This window comes from Diceros bicornis, chromosome 6 (genome assembly GCF_020826845.1).
Source record: "Diceros bicornis minor isolate mBicDic1 chromosome 6, mDicBic1.mat.cur, whole genome shotgun sequence".
NCBI lineage: Eukaryota > Metazoa > Chordata > Mammalia > Perissodactyla > Rhinocerotidae > Diceros > Diceros bicornis.
Genome location: NC_080745.1, coordinates 45988586 through 46013179, shown reverse-complemented (window position 1 = coordinate 46013179; position 24594 = coordinate 45988586). Strand labels below are relative to the sequence as shown.

Sequence of the window (24594 nt, the reverse complement as noted above, 5' to 3'; positions counted from 1 at the left end):
TGGCAGTGACCGTTGACACCTGTGAATCCAGTGCCCCTGGCAGTGGTGCTGCCAGCACCCCCAGGTAACCGGGGAGGGGTAGCACAGGGAGTGCACAGGGCAGCAGCACCCAAGCCTGTGGAGAGCCCACAAGGGGCCAGTGGGGGAACACAAGACCCTGGAAGCAGCAGAAGTGCTCGCAGCCTGGTGACCCTGGTGGTGACACCTGAGACTGCAGTGACATTGTAAGCAGCAAGGCACCAGTAATTTTAGAGGCACAGACAGCACAAGGAGGTCACTGACAACGCCTCTAGCAGAGGCAGTGGAGAGTGGAAAGTGCAGGCTCTCAGATACAACCAGAAGCAGCTCAGAACCAAAGTAAGCAAAGGCTTACCCAAATAAGAAAGGTGTTTACTGCCACAAATGCACCTGCAGAGGGTCAACTCATCAAGTTCCATGAAGAACTACAGTAACATGGCAGAACAGAAAGAAAAAGACAACTCTCCATAAGCCAAACTTGAAGTCACAAAATATTATGATCTAACTGACAGAGAATTCAAAATAGCTGTCCAGAAGAAACTCAGTGAGATACAAGAAGACTCAGAGAGGCAGTTCAGTGAACTCAGGAATAAAATTAATGAACAGAAGGAGTACTTCACCAAAGAGATTGAAACTCTAAAAAAAAAAATCCGAACAAATTCTGGAGATGAAGAACACAATGAGATGAAAAATAAAATAGAAAACATTGAAAATAGAGAAAACCATATGGAAGGGAGAATTAGTGAGCTCGAAGAAATCTAGAAATGATTCAGGTGGAAGAGGAGAGAGAAATAAGATTTTAAAAAAATGAAGAAATTCTATGAGAAATATCTGACTCAATTACGAAAAGCAGCATAGGGATGATAGGTATCCTAGAAGGAGAAGAGGGAGAGAAAGGAGCAGAGAGTTTATTCAAAGAAATAATAGCTGAGAACTTCCCAAACCTGGGGAAGAAACTAGACATACAAGTACGTAAAGCTAATAGAACTCCTAATTATCTCAATGCAAAAAGACCTTCTTCAAGATGTATTGTATTAAAACTGTCAAAAGTCAATGGCAAAGAAAGAATATTAAGGGCAGCCAGAAAGAAGAAAATAACTTACAAAGGAACCTCCATCAGGCTATCAGTGGATTTCTCAGCAGAAACTCTACAGGCTAGGAAAGAGTGGGATGATGTATTCAAAATATTGAAAGACGAAAACTATCAGCCAATATATATATGTATATATATATATATATATGTACTATTCCATCCAAAAGCAGCAGAATACACATTCTTCTCAAGTGCACATGGAACATTCTCAAAGATAGACCATATGTTGGGAAACAAAACAAGCCTCAGTAAGTATAAGAAGATTGAGATCATATCAAGCATCATTTCCAACCACAATGCTATGAAACTAGAAGTCAGCTATAAGTAAAAGGCTAGGAAAGTCACAAATACGTGGAGACTAAGCAACATGCTACTGAACAACCATTGGATAAATGGAGAAATAAAAAAATAGCTGGAGACAAATGAAAGTGAAAACAGAATATACCAAAACTTATGGGATGCAGCAAAAGCAGTGCTAAGTGGGAAATTTATAGAAATACAGGCCTACCTCAACAAATAAGAAAAATCTCAAATAAACAAGCTCACCCTATACCCAAAAGAACTAGAAAAAGAAGAACAAACGAAGCACAAAATCAAAAGAAGGAAGGAAATAATAAAAATTAGAGCAGAAATAAATGAAATAGAGACTAAAAAACAGTAGAAAGGATCAGTGAAACTAACAGCTGGTTCTTTGAGAAGATAAACAAAATTGGCAAACTCTTAGCCAGACTCACTAGGAAAAAATGAGAGAAGGCTCAAATAAAATCAGAAATGAAAGAGGAGAAATTGCAGTTGATACCACAGAAATAAAAAGCATTATAAGAGAATACTATGAAAAGCTATATGCCAACAAATTGGATAACCTAGAAGAAATGGATAAATTATTAGAATCATACAACTTTCTAAAACTGAATCAAGAAGAAATGCAGAATCTGAGTAGACCAATCGCAAGTAAAGAGATTGAAATTAGTAATCAAAAAACCCCTAAAAAACAAAGATCTGGGACCAGACAGCTTCTGTAGTGAATTCTGCCAAACATTCAGAGATTTGATACCTGTCCTTCTCAAACTCTTCCAAAAAATTGAAGAGGATGGTATGCTTCCTAACTCATTTTACAAGGCCAACATCACCCTGATCCCAAAGCCAGACAAGGACAACACAAGAAGAAAAAGTGTAGGCCAATATCACTGATGAACATAGATGCAAAAATCCTCAACAAAATATTAGCAAGTCGAATACAACAATACATTAAAAGGATTATACATGAGCAAGTGGCATTTATACCAGGGATGCAGGGATGGTTCAACATCTGCAAATCAATCAGTGTGATACAACACGTTAACAAAATGAAGAATAAAAATCACATGATCATCTCAATAGATACAGAGAAAGCATTTGACAAGATCCAACATCCATTTATGATAAAACTCTGAACAAAATTAGTGTAGAAGGAAAGTACTTCGACATAGTAAGGGCCATTTATGACAAACCCACAGCCAATATCGTACTCAACAGTGAAAAACTGACAGCTATTCCTCTAGGAACAGGAACAAGACAAGGATGCCCACTCTTGCTACTCTTATTCAACATAGTATTGGAAGTCCTAGCCAGGGCAGTTAGGCAAGAAAAAGAAATAAAAGGCATCCGAACTGGAAAGAAGAAGTAAAACTGTCACTATTTGTGGATGATGTGATTTTATATATAGAAAACCCTAAAGAATCCACCAAAAAACTATTAGAAATATTAAACGAATACAGTAAATTTGCAGGGTACAAAATCAACATGCAAAAATCAGTGGCATTTGTATACACTAACAAAGAATTAGCAGAAAGAGAAATCAAGAATACAATCCCATTTACAATCACAACAAAAAGAATAAAATATCTAGGAATAAATTTAACCAAGGAGGTGAAAGATCTATAAACTGAAATCTATAAGACATTATTAAAAGAAATTGAAGAAGACATAAAGAAATGGAAAGATATTTCATGCTCATGGATTGGAAGAATAAACATAGTTAAAATGTCCATATTACTGAAAGCAATCTACACATTCAGTGCAATCACAGTCAGAATCCTAATGACATTTTTCACGGAAGTAGAACATAGAATCCTACAGTTTATATGGAACAACAAAAGACCGTGAATAACCAAAGCAATCTTGAGAAAAAAAGAACAAAGCTAGAGGCATCATAATTCCTAACTTCAAAATATACTACAAAACTATGGTAATCAAAACAGCATGGTTCTAGCAGAAAAACAGATACACAAATCAGTGGAACAGAATTGAAAGCCCAGAAATAAAACCACACATCTATGGACAGCTAATCTTTGACAAAGGAGCCAAGAACATACAATGGAAAAGAAAGTCTCTTCAATAAACGGTGCTGGGAAAACTGGACAGCCACATCAAAAGAATGAAAGTAGAACATTATCTTATACCATATACAAAAATTAACTCAAAATGGATTAAAGACTTGAATATAAGACCTGAAACCATAAAACTCCCAGAAGAAAACATAGGCAGTATGCTCTTTAACGTCGTTCTTAGCAGTATCTTTTTGAATACCATGTCTCCTTAGGCAAGGGAAATAAAAGAAAAAATAAACATATAGGACTACATCCAACTAAAAAGCTTCTGCATGTCAAAGGAAACCATCAACAAAATAAAAAGACACCCCACCAAGTGAGAGAAAATATTTGCAAATCATATATCCAACAGGGGGTTAATTTCCAAAATATATAAAGAACTCATACAACTCAACACCAAAAAAATGAACAACCCAATCAAAAAATGGGCAGAGGCGATCAAAAAATGGGCAGAGGAAATGAACAGACACTTCTCCAAGGAAGATATACAGATGGCCAATAGGCACATGGAAAGATGCTCAACATCACTAATCATCAGGGAAATGTAAATCAAAACAACATTAAGATACCACCTCACGCCTGTTAGAATGGCTATAATCACCAAGACAAAAAACAACAAATGTTGGAGAGGATGTGGAGAAACAGGAACCCTCATACACAGCTGGTGGGAATGCAAATTGGTGCAGCCTCTATGGAAAACGGTATGGAGATTCCTCAAAGAATTAAAAATAGAGATGCCCTATGATCCAGCCATCCCGCTACTGGGAATCTATCCAACGCACCTGAAATCAACAATCCAAAGAGGCTTATGCACCCCTGTGTTCATTGCAGCATTATTCACCATAGCCAAGAAGTGGAAGCAACGTAAGTGTCCCTCGGCAGACGATTGGATTAAGAAAATGTGGTATATATATACAATGGAATACTACTCAGCCATAAAAAAAGACAAAATCATCCCATTTGCAACAACATGGATGGGGCTGGAGCGTATTATGTTAAGTGAAATAAGCCAGAAAGAGAAAGACAAACACTGTATGATCTCACTCACATGTGGAATATAAACCAACACATGGACAGAGAAAACTGGACTGTGGTTACCAGGGGCAGTGGGGGTGGGGCGTGGGCACAAGGGGTGAAGGGAATCATATATATGGTGATGGACAAACAAAAATGTACAACCCAAAATTTCACAATGTTAGAAACCATTAAAACATCAATAAAAAAAAAAAATGGGCAGAGGATATGAACAGACATTTTTCTTTTTTTTTTTTTTAAAGATTTTATTTATTTATTTTTTCCCCCCAAAGCCCCAGTAGATAGTTGTATGTCACAGCTGCACATCCTTCTAGTTGCTGCATGTGGGACGCGGCCCCAGCATGGCCGGAGAAGCGGTGCATCGCTGCGCGCCCGGGATCCGAACCCGGGCCGCCAGCAGCAGAGCGCGCGCACTTAACCGCTAAGCCACGGGGCCGGCCCTGAACAGACATTTTTCTAAGGAAGATATACAGATGACCAACAGGCACATGAAAAGATGTTCAACATCACTAATTATTAGGGAAATGCAAATCAAAACTACAATGAGATATCACCTCACGCCTGTCAGAATGGCTATTATTAAAAAGACAAGACATAAGTGTTGGAGAGGATATGGAGGAAAGGGAACCCTCATACAGTGCTGATGGGAGTGCAAACTGGTGCAGCCACTATGGAAAACAATATGGAGATTTCTCAAAAAGTTAAAAACAGAAATTCCATATGATCTAGCTATTCCACTTCTGGGTATTTATCCAAAGAATGTGAGAACACTAATTCAAAAAGATATGCACCCTTCTGTTCATTGCAGTATTATTTACAATAGCCAAGACTTGGAAACAGCTCAAGTGCCTATCAATCGATGAATGGATAAAGAAGATGTGGTATGTATATATGTGTGTGTATATATATGTATATATATACACAATGGAATACTACTCAGTCATAAAGTGGAAATCGTGCCATTTGAGACAACATAGGTGGACCTTGAGGGTATTATTCTAAGTGAAATAAGTCAGAGAAAGACAAATACCATATGATTTCACTCATGTGGAAGATAAACACATAGATAAGGAGAACAGATTGGTGGTTACTAGAGGGGAGGGGGGTTGGGGGAGGGCAAAAGGGGTAAAGGGGCACATATGTATGGTGATGGTTGGAAACTAGACTTTTGGTGGTGAACACAATGCAGTCTGGTAAGCCAAAATATAATAAGATACACCTGAAATTTACACAATGTTATAAACCAATGTGACCTCAATAAAATTTTTTTAAAAATCATGCTTTTTTGGTAAATATTTAGTGACTTGGGGAATTGGTTATCATATAAATGCAAACATATGACAAAAGGTGTATAAACAGCTTGACTCAAATTTTGCTACATATGCCTAGAAATGTGACTGGGGCAGGAATTACTCTAAAATGTTATAGTGACTGTCTCTGTGGTGAGATTATGGTTGATTTTTATTCTTTCTCTATACTTTCCTACAATGAACCTCTATTACTTTTAAAGCCAAGATTAACAAACACCACCACTTTAGGGAGAAGAACAGATCGTAATGGCTACAATAGGTTGAGGTTGCCCGTGGATGCATACATTGTTGCCAATTTATAGAACATATAGTATTTTGTTGAAATAAGTCTAAGAGGTCATCTGGTTCTGTTTTCCATGAAGTACTGAAGTTCCTTCTGTATCACCTACAACAGGTATAAAGACAAAATCAGTCTCAGATACATATACAAGACAGATCATTTTTAGTTAGTGCTAATTTTTAGAAAGTTTCCCCCTTTCTCTCATTCATTTGCCCTTGTTTTGCCATTTGAGGTGTAAAAAAACATTTGAAGATGGTTGTTACCACATCTCTATGTCTTCTTTTCTTCAGACTAAAGATACTTAGTTTTTTATTTATCATATGACTTAATTTTCAGACCTCTTACCATTGTATTCACTTTCAGGAGCAAAATCAGTGTTGCATTTTAAATGTGGCTACAATGTCTGGGTACGGTAGTTTGGACATAGCCTGACCAGTACAGTTGTATGAGGCCATAATATCCATGATATGGATGTGATGTGGAAGTAGCTAAAGATTGTATAATTTTCAATCACTATTAATTGGTCACAGACATGAGGAATTGGCATTTTTTGTCATTCTTCATCCAACTGAAGAAGAAAGGTTGGCTCTGTGTTGCTAGGTACATAATATAAAATAAGGATACTTGATTTCGGAGTGGCAGTAAAGGCCCACTTAGATAGAGCTCACGTGCTCTGTCTGTCACTATAGGCTTTTGACCTGACGTTTGGCTTGGAGACCATGTAGCAGTTACGGTGCCCAGAATAAGAAAGCGTGGAAAGCATCCCTCTGAAAGATTTCACATGATTCTGTGACATGTAGTCAGAACTCCTCCTGTATGATCTTCTTTCTTCATGTGACTCCGTAAGGTTACCTAGGGAAAAGGACTCAGCTGTAAGATGACAGTCCATAGAATGATGCAGTTGGTGCATTGCCTTTTAGTGTGACTCAAGTGAATACTATGACCTTTAGTAAAGAGCTTTAAGCTTTACTGATTTAAAATGGGTTCACAGAAGAATCAGTATGTTTTAAAGCCGATGTGGTGGTGGTGGTGGTTTTTTATAGACTATAATCTGAATAGTCTTGGATTGATTTTTTTCCAAGGTCACACAGGCTAGTTGGTGGCAGCCAGGAGTTGGAGAGTGCTTTTCTGACTTTGTTTGACTATTGTTAATAAAAGGTAAATGATTTTCGTTAAATCAGCATTATCATGCCCTCCTGGATGGGCTATGTTTCTATAGTGAGAGTTCTGTCTAAAACTGCAAATTTTGCTGAGTAGGGATCTGCATTAGGGTCATTGTGGTGCATTAGAATGACAATGAAAAGGCTGGAGGCAAATTAATACAGTGAAAAAGTGGTATGGATTTTGCAGTCCTCTATGTTTTTTTTAAATAGTCAGATTTCAAAATCACATTAAGGTTGGTCATTCTGAAGTTTGTACCTGATACTTTACTATTTTATTCTATCTAGAAGACTTACAGTCATGGTTTGTCATCATTCCAGGAATCAGTCCTTTCTTCAATTTTGGGACTCTTTCTGTTTTTTAAAGAGCAGCCTTTTGCTTGATGTGTTTAATATTTTGCATTTTATTTAATAGATTGCTTTAGAATTTGTCCATTGGCTAATTCAACTCTTACCTTGCTTTTGTCTCTGAATAGTGCTTTTAAATTTATATACTTTGTTGTTATGTGATTATATGCCTGCCTTTCCACACACCCTACCATGAAAAAGGAGAGGAACAAACGATGTTCTGCACCATATAACTCTGTTTCCCAGCTCTTACAGCCACGGCTGATGGGCCTAGTTGTGGGCACCAGACCCAAAGAAGAACCTTCTGTGGATACTGATCATGGCCTGTGTGACTGGTTCTGAAAACTCACTGAATGAGATTCCACTAAGCCCCAGAGTGGTAGTGGGAGTGATACCAGCTCAAGACAAGATTGACATAAGGGAAGCCATATTGTAGAAAAGAAAAACTCTATTGTAACTTTGAATGACCTCTGACAAACTACCTCAGCTGGATATGCACCCTCCAGGAGATCTAACTGCTCTGTAGATTTTACGACCCCTGCTTGTGCATGTACCTTCCAGCTGCGATAAGGTGATAACTTTGTTTTTTTTGAGTTTGTTAGGAATGTGATGACCCCCGAACAGAGAATCTATGCTGATAGCCATCATCAGTGAAAATTGAAAGATCTGGTGTGGCACTCCCAGTATGTAACACCAGAAGGTCAACATTCCTAACCCCCTCCCCAATAACACAATGGCCTATATAACTGCTGTAAGGTTTCGTGCCCCCTTAAGATGGTTCTTTTGAACATGAGTCGGCCATCTTTCCTCTTGCTAGCAAGCTGTAATAAAAAAGTCCTTTGTCTCCTACCACCTTGCCTCTTGACTATTGGCATGTCTTGTGGCGAGCAGAAGGCCCACGTCGGGCGGTAACAGGAGCAGAATAGGAAAGGTCATGATTAGGATGGGGCGAGGGAGAAGCCAGAGGTGACAGTGTTGGCCGTGGGGAAGCTGGAGTTACAAGGGGGAAGAAGCTGTGAGCAAGCAGAAGAAACTCATCCACAGAAGGGAACGTGGAGTGAAAAACAGAGAGAAGCAAATATTCTTGCAGTGAGAGGTGCCGCTACCTGGAGCTGGCATGGTTTGTGATGCTTCTCGAGTTTTGGTCTACAGGTGTCCTTGCAGTCTTCTCCCCTTGTTTTGTGTGGTCCAGAAACTCTGTGAGGCCTTGTAATCAAGAATCAGACTAAAACGCATAAAAGGCATTCAATTACTTGAATAATTGCATAATCATCCTCTCTTTTTATGCATTCACACTTTATCAAAATTTGGAATGTGTGTGTGTGTAGAGTAGATTAACCTTTCAATGAGTGGTTCAAATTAAGTTACATCTTAAAGGAGCAGTGCTCTTTAGATCAGACAGAAGACAGTTTCCCCAAACCTGTCATTAAAATACGTATACAGCAGCAATACCACAGTGTGTTTTAAAACATAAAAACACAGTATACCAGTGTATGATGATATACTATATAAGTATATACTATATATATACTATATAAGAATAGTATTGTTATTCAGGGTGTATTTCTTTTTGCTAGTCAGTTGCCAGCGTTATTCAAGGAATAATGGGGTCATTGCTATTAATATCTTAGGTGGAAAAAGCTTGTACTGTCATTATTTTCCAAAAAGATTGTGTTGTGGGCTTTTATTGTACATATTAGGATTTCCTTCTTCTCCTTGGCCATTGACATTAACATTGTTTTAGTCAATATTATACTTTTTGTGGGAAGTTTGTAGTCAGCCAACATGCAGAGGGATTGGTACAGCATAAAACATTTTCTGTTTTTCTTAATAGTGGTTAAGGAGAACACTTTGTTACTCTGCCTCTTTAAGTAACATGATCCTTGAATTAAATTATTAAATATCCTGAATGTTACTCTCTTACTTTGTATGTTTAGCAGTTGTGGCTTGTCCCAAACTAGTTCTTTTGCAGTTTTTATTACTTTGCACGTAAATTCGTTCTTGAAAGGAGCTGCTTTTTGGCACTTTAACTGGTTAAAAAATAGATTTTATTACATTTCTTTTTTCTTTGGTGAAATCAAGATGATCTGGGAGAAGCGTGTGCCTTTCCTTCCTTAGCGTTTACTAATTTTAGTACTTTTGTCACCCTAGATTATCATTTAGTCATTCAAATTTTCTGCTTCTTAATGGTTACAGTGATGATAGGTGGAGAGTGAAGGAATTTAGCCAGAGATGAAAGCAACTGCAGGCAAATATATAGAGGCTTCTGTGTTGCCTTCTTGGTTTTCTTTCTTGAGTTCACCATCAGTTGTTTTTTTGAATGGGGGAAAAAAAAACAGCTTCAGTTCCCAAGTGCCTATTTACTCTGCAATTACCAGGAAACCTTAATCCCCTGCGAATAAGAAAACTTAAAACTCAGTTTGGAGTTGTTTTCTTAAATAGAACTTCTTCCTGTGATATTTTCTATGGGATTTTCTAAGACAATGGTCCAAATTCATGTGTAAGTCAATAGGAGGTGCTGTTTGAGGAGCTCTGTGGCATATTCCCCAGGTTGGTAGGTTTGGAGAGCCTAAGTTTTTCTTGGCTTCGGCCAGTACCTTGAGAGGGAGGTATTAACAAAACTGAGGAAATAATATTTTTCAGTACTTAATTGGAGCATGGATATAGGTTTCTTCTCATTTAAGTACCACTTTAGTATCCCTCTCATACATTAAAAATATGATGAGCTACCTCACAATCTGTGAATCTAAAAATGTTCCTGTTGTCCTCTAGATTCCATGGGAATACTAAAGAAGAAATAATTTCTACCCTCAAAGAGCTGTCAAGCTGAAGGAGAAAGATGCTTCTGAGAAGGGGTTAGAGTGAATGACTATGTACAGGCTTTACAAAGATACTAAGGATGCCGTACATGAGACATTTACTGCACTCCTTGTGAGCTAGACATTCTGCAGGTGTAGGACTGTAGAGAGCAAAAGGTGACCCTATGGCTCCTGTCCTCAAGAGGGCCTGGAAAAAGAAGTGACACATAAGTGCCACCCAGTGTGGCAAGAGCATGTAATAGAGGAAACAGAAGGAGTGATTTCTTCTACTATGAGGAATCAAGGAAGGCTGCCCTGAGGAGAGAGTGTTTGAGTAGGGATTTGAAGAATAGGTAAAAAGAGTATGACTGGTATGTTGAGTAGGATTAGGTAAGGCTTTGTGCAAGAGCTTCTGAGCAGAGAGCAGGTTTAGATTAGGTTAAGATGTCTTCCAGGTCTCTGAATTCCATGACCTAAATATTTTAATGGAGGCAAAATGGAAAGGCATTCCGGCAGAAAGAACTAACTTGAGGCCTTTGCAAAGGCAAAATAAGGTACAGGGGAGACTTTCTCTGTCATATGGCCCAGAAAAAAAAATGAGTTAAAAGTGATACATATAATTATATCATTTCATCTGAGCTAGTTATTCACAGATTCAAGTGAGAGGTTGAGAGGATGAGTTGAAGGATTTGAAATCCAGATTCAATCTAGGAGATCATATTGTTTGTGTTCATTGTCTACTGAAAGTTGATGAGAATTAAAATGATAGCCAGGATAACCCAACATTTTGCAATATAGTTTGTTTTGCAGCTTCTGACTTCTTGATAAGTGCTGGGTTTAGGGATTTATTATTACGTTTTTCTTCCCATGACTTTTCCTGGATGATAAATGACTTCCCAGGAAGATTAACTTTTAACTATGCTTTGAAACATGAGTGTTCAACTATTGTAATACCTTCATTTCATTTTGGATGATAATATTTCCAAGTTTGGAATGACGGCTATAAAATAAGTAGTTAGTATCATTTAACTAAATCCTGAACCTTCTATGATATGCAGTTTAAAAAATGTATTTTCCAGGAAGGCAGTTGAAAATTTTGGCTTTGCAGTTCACTTCTGGCTGTGTTTTGTGGAAATCAGACTAAAACTTCTGAGACCAATGATTCAAACTTGGCAAATAATAGAAAATTTGGTTCTATTTGTATAAAATTAAAGATTCCTTTAAAGAAATTGTTGGCTATCAATTTAGTATACTCTAGTATTAGCATTAAACCGCCAGCATAATGATGAACAAATACAGAAAGGCCGAGAATGTTGGAGATCTAGTATCATATGCAGAATAAATATAGCCAATTCTCCAATTTTCAGGGGCTGATTTTATAGCTGAATTAACTGGAATTCAAGTTCCCTTTCCCATTTTCCCAACTCTGCCATTAACCATTTTAGCATTAGTAGACTCTTAATCTACAGCAATGTTCTTAACCCTCCTTGATGTAGGTTTGCCTGAGGACCTTTTAAAAACTATTGATGCCCAAACTGGAGATTCTCATTTAATTTTCTGGAAATACAGCTTGGGCATTAGTTTTTTTTTTTTTTTTTTAAGCTGCCCACGTCACATTAATATGCAGCCGAGGTTGGGAACCACTGATGTGGAGTGTGGGCGAGTGCAAAGAGAAATTGCAAGTTCATGTTGGTCTCTAATGCTGATAAAAGGGAAGGACTTGTATGTATTTTGTGTGTTTGTGTGTCGATTACTAATGAGTTTAACTTTCTGTTGATTTTCATTCTCTTAGGACTAAATGTTCCATGGTATAATTTCCAAGAGGTTATACTGTGAAACACTAGTTCTGCATTATGTTAATAAATACCATATTTTCAAAAGTTCCATGATTAGATAAGTTTGAGGAATGCTGTTATACACAGTTAAAAAAGGTTCTTTCCTGCAAAACTGCTTACAGCCTTTAATGTGCTAGTTTTTTGCATATTTTGTGAATTTGTTAGAGCACTGTATAATATGCAGCACTTCACAATATTATTTGATCAAAAAAAATTTTTTTGGTGAAAATCTAGTCTACAGAATTAAACAATCAGTGAATCATTTGGAAATTTCTTTCTCTCACTGACCAAGATCTATGTTAGGTCTGGATGTGGTGTAGTTATACGAAAGAGGCTTTCTTAAAAGTATATTTTCTCAGTGAGCTTCGTGATAGGGATGAGAGTATAAATCACTTCAGAGTACACAGGTCTTTCCTAAAACGCAGCCGTTATCATTTTATATCCATGCTCAAAATTTCTTTAACATCTCTCCATTGCCTCCCAGATAAAGCTAATTGTCCACCTTTGGCATTGAACATTCATTACAGTCCAGTTCCTTCCTGCTTATTTAACGATTGTCCTTCATTTCTCCTCAAACCAATCCCCTGGCGTCAACCAGTGGTATCTCCCTGCCACGATCATTCCTAACTCTAATGGCTATAGATAAAAATATCTACCCACCTAGAAAGTCTTTTTCTCATCTTGATGTCTGTTGTATAGCTATACAACCTCTCCAGTTGTATAGCTAAAAGTCCCACCATTTTGTGGCATGTTCTGGACTGGCCTGGCCTGCATTGACAGTTTTCGTTTCTTTATATTTTGCACTTACATATTTGCATCACTCTGAATTTTAATAAAAAGTTACTTTTCTTTCATTGTTGTTCCATTCTTTTGAGTTGATGTACTAAGAGTTCAACTAGTTTCTGAACTCTGGAAGTGAGAGACTCAAGTATTTTGAGGCCTAACACATTGCGCTGTGTGCATGGTTGAGTTAAGTAACTTTTAGAATCATGATTTTGTAGGACTGAAAGGAACCTCAGAGATTTCCTAGTTTAGTATACAAATGAGGAAAGACCTAGAAAATTTAAGTGATTTTTTCAAGTCATATAACTATGTAATTGTTGAAGCTGGGGAGGAAACTCAATTTACTGTTCTTTTCACTACACTGACAATTCACATCTTTTAACAACCCACGTGCTCTTTCAAGAAAAATTAAAATCTCAAGTCCTTCTTTCTTGTTAATGGGAAAACATAGTAAATTAAGTGTTACTTAATACAGATCAAAGCAATAAGAGAGAGTGCTGTCTTGTTCTCCACCCTTCCAACACACACAAAAAGATGTCGTGGAGGTTCTTAGGGAGCACTTGTCTGAGATGGGGTCTGGGAAGCAGAGTTTTTAAAACTTGGATGTTCCAGAGGTGATTACAATGTGCGCTCCCTTCATCTTGTCTTTTCCTTAGCCTTTCTTCCTTACCCTGACCCATGCCATGCCCTCATTTTGAATCAATTAGTAAATGAAACAAACAAGACATGTCAATTTTGTACAGAACACTAAACGAGGAGCCGTGAGATCTGCGTTTGAGTCCCAGCACAGTCACCAACTGTGAAATCTTGGGCAAGTCATTTGGCAGTTGAGACTCAGGTCTCTTACTTACGAAATGGGGACAGTTCCGTTTAGAACTGGTGTTAAAATCAGTTGAAATTGAAAGCTTTGAACAAATGAGAGTTTATTTGATTCTTCAGCGAGACCTTCCTGTGTCAGTACTTGTATCTTTGAGATTGAGGGAAGGCTGCAGGCTGTAGCCTTTTAGGATGGGACTCCATGTCTTTAGTTGCTCGGGCAAAAACCACACACAGTTCTATAATATTGTTGGCAACTCTTCTCAGTTTAGAATTGGGTGATTGTAACTTTTACTTGGGAATACTACTTTCTGGATTCTTATGTTGAGAAAACTTTCCATTTGTTGGTGTGTTTTTTATTGAATATGTTCATATATTTTTGCATTTTACAGTAAAAATGTTTTGTGGTGGAGTTTTTCTTTTTTTCTTGAGGTGGCATTGATGGTGAAGTTCTCATGCAATAGGATAGTTCATCACTATTAGAAATCCTGTTTTTCCTTTGTTATGAAACAGAAAGTTATCAGGGAATGGTAGGCTATGGCTGGATGAGGTTTGTTACCAATAAAGAATTATCAGGGCAAACAGCTTTCATTTTGGATGCAAAAATATGTCTATTTTGCTTGGTGGAAGAGGGTAAAAAGAAAATCCAAGCAACTTCTTGATTCAGGAGCTGCCAGTTCTCTCTGTGGCTCAAGGAACGTTTTATGTCTCAGCCACAAGAATTTGCCATTTTGGTTTTGACGTGCATTGTCTTCCTTCCTAACGCGTGCTCTGCTTTCAGTTTGTGGCTTTGCGGCCCTTTGCTCTGAGGCGATGAAAGTCCGTTCAGGGCTACTCGTGTACTCTACCTTCCGCAGCCTGTTGGCCTGCTGGTACGGGTGGTGGAAGCCACACATTGTTATTTTTGTGAAAGCCTTTATTGAATATTGAATTTAGGGCACTGTTAGGCCTCTGCAGGGACATGATACCACAATAGATTCTGTTAGTTGCTGACTGTGAGTGGAGGTACTTAATTAGGGATCCATATATGTCCAGAGTTGTAACTCACAATTAAATTGGTACAGGCATGGATGGACCAAAGGGAATCAGGTGACTAAGTGCTGTGATGGCCAGGGTAAGCCACTTCCAGAGAACCTGTAAGGTGAAGAAAGCCTGAGAACTTTGTGGGAGGTATGAGAACAGGTAGATAAAAGGACAGATATGAGGAAATGGGAATGAAGAATCTTGATAGGATCTGGTGGAATGAAGCAGCAGAACACAAAAGAATTAAGGATGACTTCAAGGTTTCTAATATGAAAAGGACAGACATAGTAACATCTAGCAGGAGAGCTGTTTTGGAGAAAAATGTTGACTTTGAAGTGAAGGTGGAAATGTTTAGTAGAGTGCTCAAGAGAGAGATCAGGGCTGGAAATAGTGACTTATTAGGAATCACTTACATTCCAGAAATAGTGAGGTGGTTCATGTAAAACTGCCTACAAGCTAGGAGTTTTCTTACTCATCTCCTTAACATTACAGAAAGTAGCAATTTATTTTATGGTAAATAATTACGGAGTTTAACATTTTTTTTTAATTATGGAGGTTTTTTTTTTTTAAGTTTGAAAAAATGGCTAGAGAATATCCAATAGGAAATGTGGGCATTTGTGTGTTCTTTTTGAAATGTGGATCTGAATTTTCAATAACTCAAGCTGCAGTTAAAGGAAGAAAGCTTCATTTATTTGGCTCTTACCTTCTTGGCTTTCCTCCTGTCTCGGGTTCCTCTCCCCCAACTCTCCTGTCCTCTTTTGGATCTCAGTGCTTCTGAGATGTAGACCAGTGGCTCACTGCCACATATGCCTCAATGTGTGGTCACCCAGAGTTCACAGTTACTTCTTCCAAAGTTGAAAGTTCCTTCTTCCAAAAAGCCTTGTGAGCCAGTGGTTTTGTGGCCTGGTGGTAATGAGAAAGGAGGCCCAGAGGCTACTGTACCGGTTTATTAACAGCTAGTTGCTATGAAAAGAGCATTAGATGAGAAGAAAGAAGAGGGAGATAATCCCAGTGCTGGATATCTCTTCTAGATCTCTGGTTCCTTATTCATTAAGAGAGGGGCAGAACCATCTGGTCTCTAAAGCTCTGATACTGTGTTTTGTATATAGAAGATTCCTATCCATACTGTTAGGTGTTGCCAATAAATCAAAACAGGGTCCAAGTAGCAGCTCATAGAGCATATTTGTTGTTCATGTGAGATTTATATAGTACTCTTATATTTGCTAAGGCTTTTGTTTGCCTAAACTCCCTAGTAAAATAGGGCAATAGGAAGGTCTTCAACTGTGAAAGTCTCGATAAGCAAGCCTGCCATTGAAATTAATCGGGGTTAATCTTCTTGGAAACTATGTGGTAATGAGAAATGGGGTCAAGTACAAAAAGGGATTCATGATTTGCCCTGAGTCTCATGACTAGCTATTGTTAACTAAATTTTGGACAGAAGTGGTAATTTCCTATTAAGCATAAGGAAACATTATTTTGAATTCCCTTTTCTGGTGGAAGCAATATACAATAAGTTAAGCAATAGAAGTGTCTCAAAAGGGATTGAGTGAGAAAAAGAATTGACTCCACAGCGTAGTTTTTGTTCTAGGTTCACGTCATATGCCCTAACTTTGTTTAGTGACAACACTCCTTGCAGATTTTGTTTACTATTTGGGTACTAAAAGGTGTTGGTTTCGTAGGAAGAAACCAAAGTACAGCAATTGTACCAAAATGTTTATCTGTAAACAGGTAGGGCTAACATGAAATGTAATAACTAGTCTTTATTCATAATAAAGACCTCCTGTATGTGGATTCTGTATATGTAAAATTTTAAGGTGTTTTAAGTCACTGGATTCTAAAGAAATACAGACTGCCCTTCTCTCATTTTTGTGAGTTCTTTAATCCCAGAGACCAAAAAAGTTTACATATGTAATTTATAGATATTTGCTAAATCTTAAGATGGTTATTGCAGCCATGGGATAAAGTTACTCAATACATATTTATTGATGAAATGAATGAAATGATGAATTTACTCATTAAAATTTTTTTGAGCCCTTTAGGGTGTGTCAGGTACTATGTTGGCCCTTAGGAATACAATGTGAACAATTTGGATGTAAGTTCTGCCATTATGGAGCAAATAGAAATCTTGCTGCAGGTTATAGACAGAATACAAAATAATAAGCAAATAAAATAATTATTGATTATAATACATCTACGAAGGAAACATACAAAGTACTGAAATGGGGAAAGGCTTATTAAGTAGATGAACATATCAAGTAAAAAAGAACTCAATTTTTTTGAAGAAAGTGATTTCAGGGTACAGCTAAATTTTAATCATTTGCTTTGAACAGACAAAAAGCTTTTGAAATATTTATTTCAACTTTCAAAAGCAATTCTTTACCCTCCCACTTAGACCAACACATTCAAGAAATCTTGCCCGTTAAGGATAAAGTTATATTTTCTTTCAGTCGTCTTTGTTGGAATTCTTTTACAGTTCTCCCAAAACAATAATACATTCCTTGGAGCTAAGCCTCAGCAGGAATAATGAAGCATCTCATTTGATGTATTATTCCAATACCTATGATGTCAAGACAGTTGGTAAATGATTTCTTTTTATAGAGCAACCAAAATGGGGGAGCAGGACGGGGAGAGAGAGAAAGAAAGATTTAACCCAATCTAAACATCTGATTCCCAGGAAATGATTTAGGGAAGCTCTATCATGTGATGCCTGCTATTCATTATCTACTCTTTGTTGGACAGAGTTGAGGTTTTGTTTGCCTTTTAAATCAGAGCAACACTTGGATTGTGGTTTTGCTGTCGTGCCCTTTCTTTATGATGGAATTTTTTTAGGGCTTGCTGCAAATTCAGAGGCAGATGTTTGTCTTCCTGAGGTTAGGGGATGATTTGGCGCCATCTAGGTTGATGTTTTGCTTTCCCTGAGCGCACTGTTGCTGAATAGTTTCAAGCAGTGACAATAGCTGAAAGGAAAGGTTATGGTGGTGCCTTTGTGCCCTGGGCTAGTCAAGTACTGACTAGTCTTAAAGAGAGCAATCATTTGTAACTTTAAGTTCTAATAATACAGTGAAGCTTATCGTTTGTATTTTAGGAAATCAATGGCTTATACACTTTCTAATGCAGAATGAATTGGCCACATGATTAATAATGTGGTTATACAGAGAAAACCTCACTCACGGGATTCTTTGGGTTTTTTTAATTGTGGTAAAATGCACATAACAAAATTTACCATTTTAACCATTTTCAGGGTGCTCAGATCAGTGGCATTAAGTGCATTCACATTTTTGTGCTACTTAAGAGATTCTTGCTGTGAAATAGCAACCCACACGACTTGATATTTTGACAGTAAGATGGCTACATGTTTATAGGGAAAAAATTTAAAATTGAGTCATAGATACAAAACATTTGTTTAGAAAGGTAATATTTGAAATTGTAACAGCATTGCTGCAAATGTACAGTGAAGCTTGAATAGCCAGGGTTTTTATAGGCCAGCTTTGCACATTTAAATGAACAGTAGCTAGTCACTCTAAACTGGGCATTTGGAATGATTAAATAGTTGGTAGGTGCCGAAGGACTAGAAAGAAGCACGATAAGGTCTCTGCATTTCGCAAGGGGTGAGGTAGGCTCTGCCCTTCAGGGGTGAGTGAAAACGCACAGCAGCTGCTCATTGTGGCTCTTCCTCCTGTGTTGTAAAAGATGCTGGTGGGAAACAGTAGAATTTGGTCATGTGTAGAGCTCAGCATGTCTTCCCTGAAATGTTTATTAAGTCTGTGTGTGTTGTGATCCAGGATGGAGAGTAGTGACTCTGGTAGGGGAGAGGAGGAGGTCAGAGAGATGAGTTCTAGGCTGGTGTTATTCCTGGAACTTTGTGGAACTTTTTCTGTAATGAGTTCCTGGTGACTTGAGAGCATCGTGGAACCCTGCCCTCATGTCTGGGCCTCACAGTCATCATTTCTGTTCCACTGGTCCAGCCTGTCATCCTCTACGCAGCCAGTAGTCTCACAGGAAAGTGTGGTTGACAGCACAACCCATCATTTCACTGGACAAATCAGCAAAACTGTATATGCTCCTGAAAACATGGACCATTCGTTTGCATTATTCTTGTACCTTAATGCCTGCGAGGTGATATTTACTAATGGCGCTTGTAAACCGGGTCTCTCTTCTCTCGGACATCACTGAATGAAATTTTGTGTTTTATGGTTTTCTCAACTAACCGTTATGTAAAGGAAAGATGAGTTGAATTTCTTAGCTTAAAACTGGGGAGTTGAAATCCCTGTGGTTGGTCAGTCTTCTGAAGGCTTTGTGATGGTGCCACCCTCAGATCAGGATGTGAGCATTCGAGGGAGGGATAATATTTTCACTTTATATGACAACTACATGCATCCAAGAGCATTTGGCTGCATTCAGTGATTTGAAGCGCCTCTGATTACAGAACTCTTTGCTGTCTTCTTCCTTTGCGTCTAATTTTGTCAAGCTTCCCAGATATTTCCTGAAGCAGTTTCCTCCATAGTCATCCATCACCATCTGTCTGTCAGAGAAACCTTTCCATTGTCTCCAAACCCAAGCTTGGCTGGACTAGGTTGAACTCAGAATTCTTGTTTTTTTTTGTTTTTTTTTTTTGTGAGGAAGACCAGCCCTGAGCTAACATCTATTGCCAATCCTCCTCCTTTTTTTCCCTTTTTCTCTCCAAAGCCCCTGTAGATGGTTGTATGTCATAGTTGCACATCCTTCTAGTTGCTGTAGGTGGGACACCGCTTCAGCATGGCCGGAGAAGCGGTGCGTCAGTGCGTGCCCGGGATCCGAACCCGGGCTGCCAGTAGCCTAGCACGCACACTTAACCACTAAGCCGCAGGGCCGGCCCCAGAATTCTTATATTTTTAATGTGAATTCTGAATGACAGAGAGTGCTCAACTCTAAGATATGTTATGTTATCCCTTGTTCCAAAAAGAGTTTTGAAGTGACTTAATAATCTCCATTTAGTAACACAGACTGAAAAATAAATGCAAGAAGAAATTGGTGTGAAGGGAAAATAAGAGTTGGAAAATAACTCGAGGCGAGGAACAATAGGGTTGAATACAACACATGCATCAGAATCTGAGCTTCTCCCATGGCCAAGGCTGAAAGGGAAACCTGACCAGTTGTAAGAATCACAAGGTCCGTAAAATTAAAACTGAGTCAGTGGCTCTGGCAGATCACAGGCTTTCTTGCTACAGGAACCCTGGAAGAGCTTCTGTGAATTTACTCAAAGAGACACTGCAGTGTGTGTCTGGTAGAATATGTTGTCAACACCAGCCACCCTAGCTGCAATTTGCTTGCTTCTTGCTATGTCTCCGAATAGGAAAAATGTAGTTGCTTCTTCTTATGTGCTAATCTGAGTAAAAGCAATTCTACAAAAGTTAGAAATTTAGAATATCTAGAATTACCTATCCAACTATGAGACAATCTCCATGAATATTATTTCTTCCAGCTGGGTTAGATAAGATGGTTGACCAGCTTTTATTATTACTTGTTAATTTTTATTATTACTAATAATTCTAACAAGAGCATTACTTATAACACATAGCTACCCTTTTCCAAGTAGCTATAATGTGTCAGACATTGTACTGAGGCACTTGCTGCAGAAACGATCTCTTAATCCTCACAGAAACCCTGTAGCTTTATTCTTATTTTAGAGAAAGGAAATTGGCTCAGAGAACTGGACTGACTTGGCCAGGTTCGCGTGGCTGCCTCCGCCTGTGTGCCTTGTACTGATTCCACTACCTGAGACCAACAAGTTGTTATGCAGGGAAGACAGTTTAGTTCTCTTGAGCCAAATCTCAAAAACAGTCCGGGGAGCAGCCTTTTCTCACATGAGCCCGTGCAGCTCAGAAATAGACCCTCGGCCGCCCCACGCCTGGGATGCCTCTGTTTGCTGTTGAGCCCCATGTGTGATGCAGACATGCATTGTGGCATTCCACAGCTGGCTCACTTTAAGATCCCTTAGAGTTGTGCGTCCAGGGCCACATTTGAGTGATTGGAAAAACTAGATAAGAACAAATGTTTTCTTGCTTTGACTTCAGATATTCTTAGGCTTTGAAAATGTAATGGAATTTAATTTGGCTAAGCTTGTCAGGAAGGGCAATCCTGTAAAAAGGAAAAAAAAAAAGCTTTCATATAAAGATATTTGAAATTTGGTAATATTTCTACCATGTCCTCTTTATTAAAAATTTAAGTTAAAAACAATATATAGATTATCTGCTTCAATCATTTTGACAGTTCAGTATATGTTTAAAGGTATCTTTAATGTGCTTATATATATTTTAAGCCAGAGGCAAGGTTACTGTTAAATGTCGATTTTTACTAACAACAAAGTTCATCGAATACTATTTCCACATTCTAAAAGGTTTAGTCTGTGTTTAAATGAAGCATTTGCTTTATATGGACAGAGAGGCCCTCCCCTGCACGCACACACACAATTTGTTGTCCTTTAGGTCAAGGTAGGGAAGCTGATGATAGGTTTTAAAGGGGGAAAAGGCATGCGATTACAACCATACTGGCATTTTGGCAGGTATTTATTTTTCCAGAGTGAACGTGCTTTCAGAAATTGCCAGTAGTTGCTAGGCAGACTTCAACAAACACAAAGGACGTTACCCGAGCGTCCAGCCTGGCTGGTTTCTCAATTTAAATTTTGTGATCCTGGCTCAAAATGTAGTAAACTCGATTACTGTTTGAACTTGGACTACTGAATTTTGCCAACAATCCCATTCGCATTCTGAGACATTAGTGAAGTTCAGTTTTCTTCCCGAAGAGGCCAGTTGACGGTCTCTACACAAGAGCATGCTGTCCAAGATTGTGGGCCAGGTCATTTGAACTGCCTCAAAGGTGAACAGAAACTATATAAAGAAAACAGCTTCATCTTGCCAGGAGCAGTTGCCTTTTTATTTGATGCTCTCCTTTCTGATTACTGGATTTTCTTGCTGAGCGTATGCTGGCTTTTTGTACCTTTCTCTTTCTTCTGGCAAATGAACAGAATTTTCACACGCTCAGTTACACCCAGTCTTTTATTAAATAACTTTTGTAGGTGAATTTGGAGCAATGCCAGTGAAACTGAAGAAATACATGTTTTTCTGGGCTTGTGATTAGATGTGCAAAGATTTTTAAAAACAATTGTTTAACCATAGGTCTGTCCATTTACTTATCTTTGTCTATTCTGTACTGCCTCTCCAGGCCAACTTTTCCTAAGAACAGGACTGTGCCATTTGCTATTAGATGAGAAATGCTGACTAATTATGAAGGCTAAAAGTTTAAAAGACAGCACCTTTTAAATGTGTCAGTCATGCTGGCAGCAAAATGCTGATAAATATAACTTTCTTTTCAGCTTTCCCAAATAGAAATAGAGTAAACATGCACAGTTGGGATAATAATAAGAATATGAAATATGAAATTTACCTTGATCTGTAATGGGAGTGAATAACCTATTATTTATCTGGGCTAAGGTTCTCCGTAATACACTAATGGAATTCCCTTTACCATGTTTCCTAGTGAGGGATGACTATCATCTATCCTTCCAAAAAGGCTTAGGGTCTTGCAGGCTGCCTGCATGATCTGTTTGGATATCATTATATAGAAATGAGGCTATGGTGATTACTGTAAAGATGGATTTCCTTCTGCTAATAACTCTTTTTATTTAGTCTCATGTGTCTGGAATATTTTGATTGAGACCAGCGTAGTATCTGTGTGCCTCCTGCATGGAACTCTCGGGAAACTCATGGTAGAAGAAATGGAAGCAACAATTTTATTTTAGGCCATGGGAGATTCTCTTGTAAAAAATGTACTAGGTCGTGCCGCATTTGGGAGACATATGGTCTCTCTTGCTGCCTGCTCCTGAATTTAATTTTTTTTTTTTACTAACCACTGCCTGTTTTAGGGATTTTACATGCTAGTTTTAAATACAACAAAGAATGTTTCTTTTCCTAAGTTTATATTCTATTTGGGAAAAATAGCTTTTTCTTTCCTTTTTATTTTTTTTAGTAAAAATGGCGTGTACTCATTGAAAAAAAAAAGAGTACAGAGAAGTGCAGAGCAGAAACTAAAGAACAGCCAGATTCCTCCTCAAAGATGCTGTACACATATTGGAAGCATCTCTCTAATCATCTTCCTGTAATAGATATGCCTATATAAACTATTTTATTTAATTTTCATTAACTCTATAAACTAGTTTGTATTCTGTTTTTTTCTAGCCATCAACTTTTCTTGTTCATAAATATAGACTTACAAGTGTAGACTTAGAACATCCTATTTGGTGATTATCCTATTAATCATTTTCCCATTGAAAAATATGAAAACGTTTTATTTAATTAGAAAAGTAGCATTAAACATTGAATATTTGCGGGTAGTAACCATTGAAAAGAGAGGATGCCAAATTTCTGCTGTAAAAAATTTAGTTTGTAAAGCATTGAAATTATATTGTTTTAGGAAATAGCATAAATGTCAAAATCTCTTTGCTGCTTTAGAGAATCAGAAATCCTTCGCCTTTAGCTTAATTCTGAAATTTGAAAGAACTTAAAGATAATTCATGAGTTTAGGAAGTATTTTAAATCATAAAATACTAGTTATCTGGAATCCAGAGGAATGAATCATAGTGGTTATAGTATCAGACTGAAGGAGTGATTTTTCCCAAGGTGATTTCCCAAACTCCTGAAAACCATCATCTTCACAATAATCTGTGTCTTTTGGCTTGTCAGCACTTTGAAAACGCAAGACTTTTCCAAGTCACAAAACCCTCTTTGGCTACTCACAACTGCTTTTCTGTCTTTTTGATGGAGTGTAAAGGACTATCCTTCACCATTACAAGCATGTGTGCTTAAGGGATTCAAGGAGAGCTTTCTGAAAAAAAAAAAAAACAAAACCGAAAAACCAAAAAGTGCGTGTGTAATCATGGGAGAGAAGCACAGCTCTGCAAACATGAAACTAACCAAAGTTTTATCCAGCTCCCTTTGGTGTTTAGTGTGACTAGAATTACAAAGAAAAGTTGACAAGCATTGCTGCGAATGACTGATTTTTTGAGTGTTGTAAACTGTTTAGAGGATACACTGCATTTAGCAATGGATTTTCCAGAAATCACAACATTTTTTCCCAGCTTTAGGATGTGCTGAATTCTTTTTTCAAGTTGGTCTAGTGTTTTCATGACTTATTTTAATTTGAAAAGGTTTTCAGAAATAAACATGACACAATCAACTGCATTAAAAAAACTACTTTGCTTTTTCAGCAAGCCATTAGGCCATCTCTAAGGGCAGTGTCAGCACGTTTGACTGAGACCCTCTCCTACGGTAGAGCATGGCTGAAGTTGTCTGCTCTAGGAACATGTGGTACCTGGCAGTTTTAGATGCTCACAATATATAAAAACATTCTAATAACTGTCCTTTCTGAGCTGTGCTCTCACGTGCATCACAGTGTGTATGGAGTCAGTGCTCTGATGTTATACTGATTCTTCAACATTTTCTTGTGCTCACCCATTTTAAATGCCTTTTCCCTCTGCTCTTTGCTAGAGAAGGCTTTGAATCCAAGCCACAAAATCTATTTATCATACACAGAGTTTTATTTCGTGGCGTATACAGCACTTTTGTGTGCTGGCCACTCTGCCATGACTTAGTTATTACTATAGAGATTTCCTTTGACTTCAGAGGCTATGGTATGGAGAGAACAATGCCATATTTAGTCTCTTTCTCTCTCTCTCTCTCTCTCTCTCTCGCA

The 24594-nt window shown here is 38.0% G+C and overlaps 1 protein-coding gene across 4 annotated transcripts in view; it reads left to right on the top strand.

Annotated features, from left to right (window-relative positions):
• Positions 1–24594, top strand: part of BICC1 (BicC family RNA binding protein 1) — a 284594-nt gene that overhangs the window by 113119 nt on the left and 146881 nt on the right. The window lies entirely within an intron of this gene.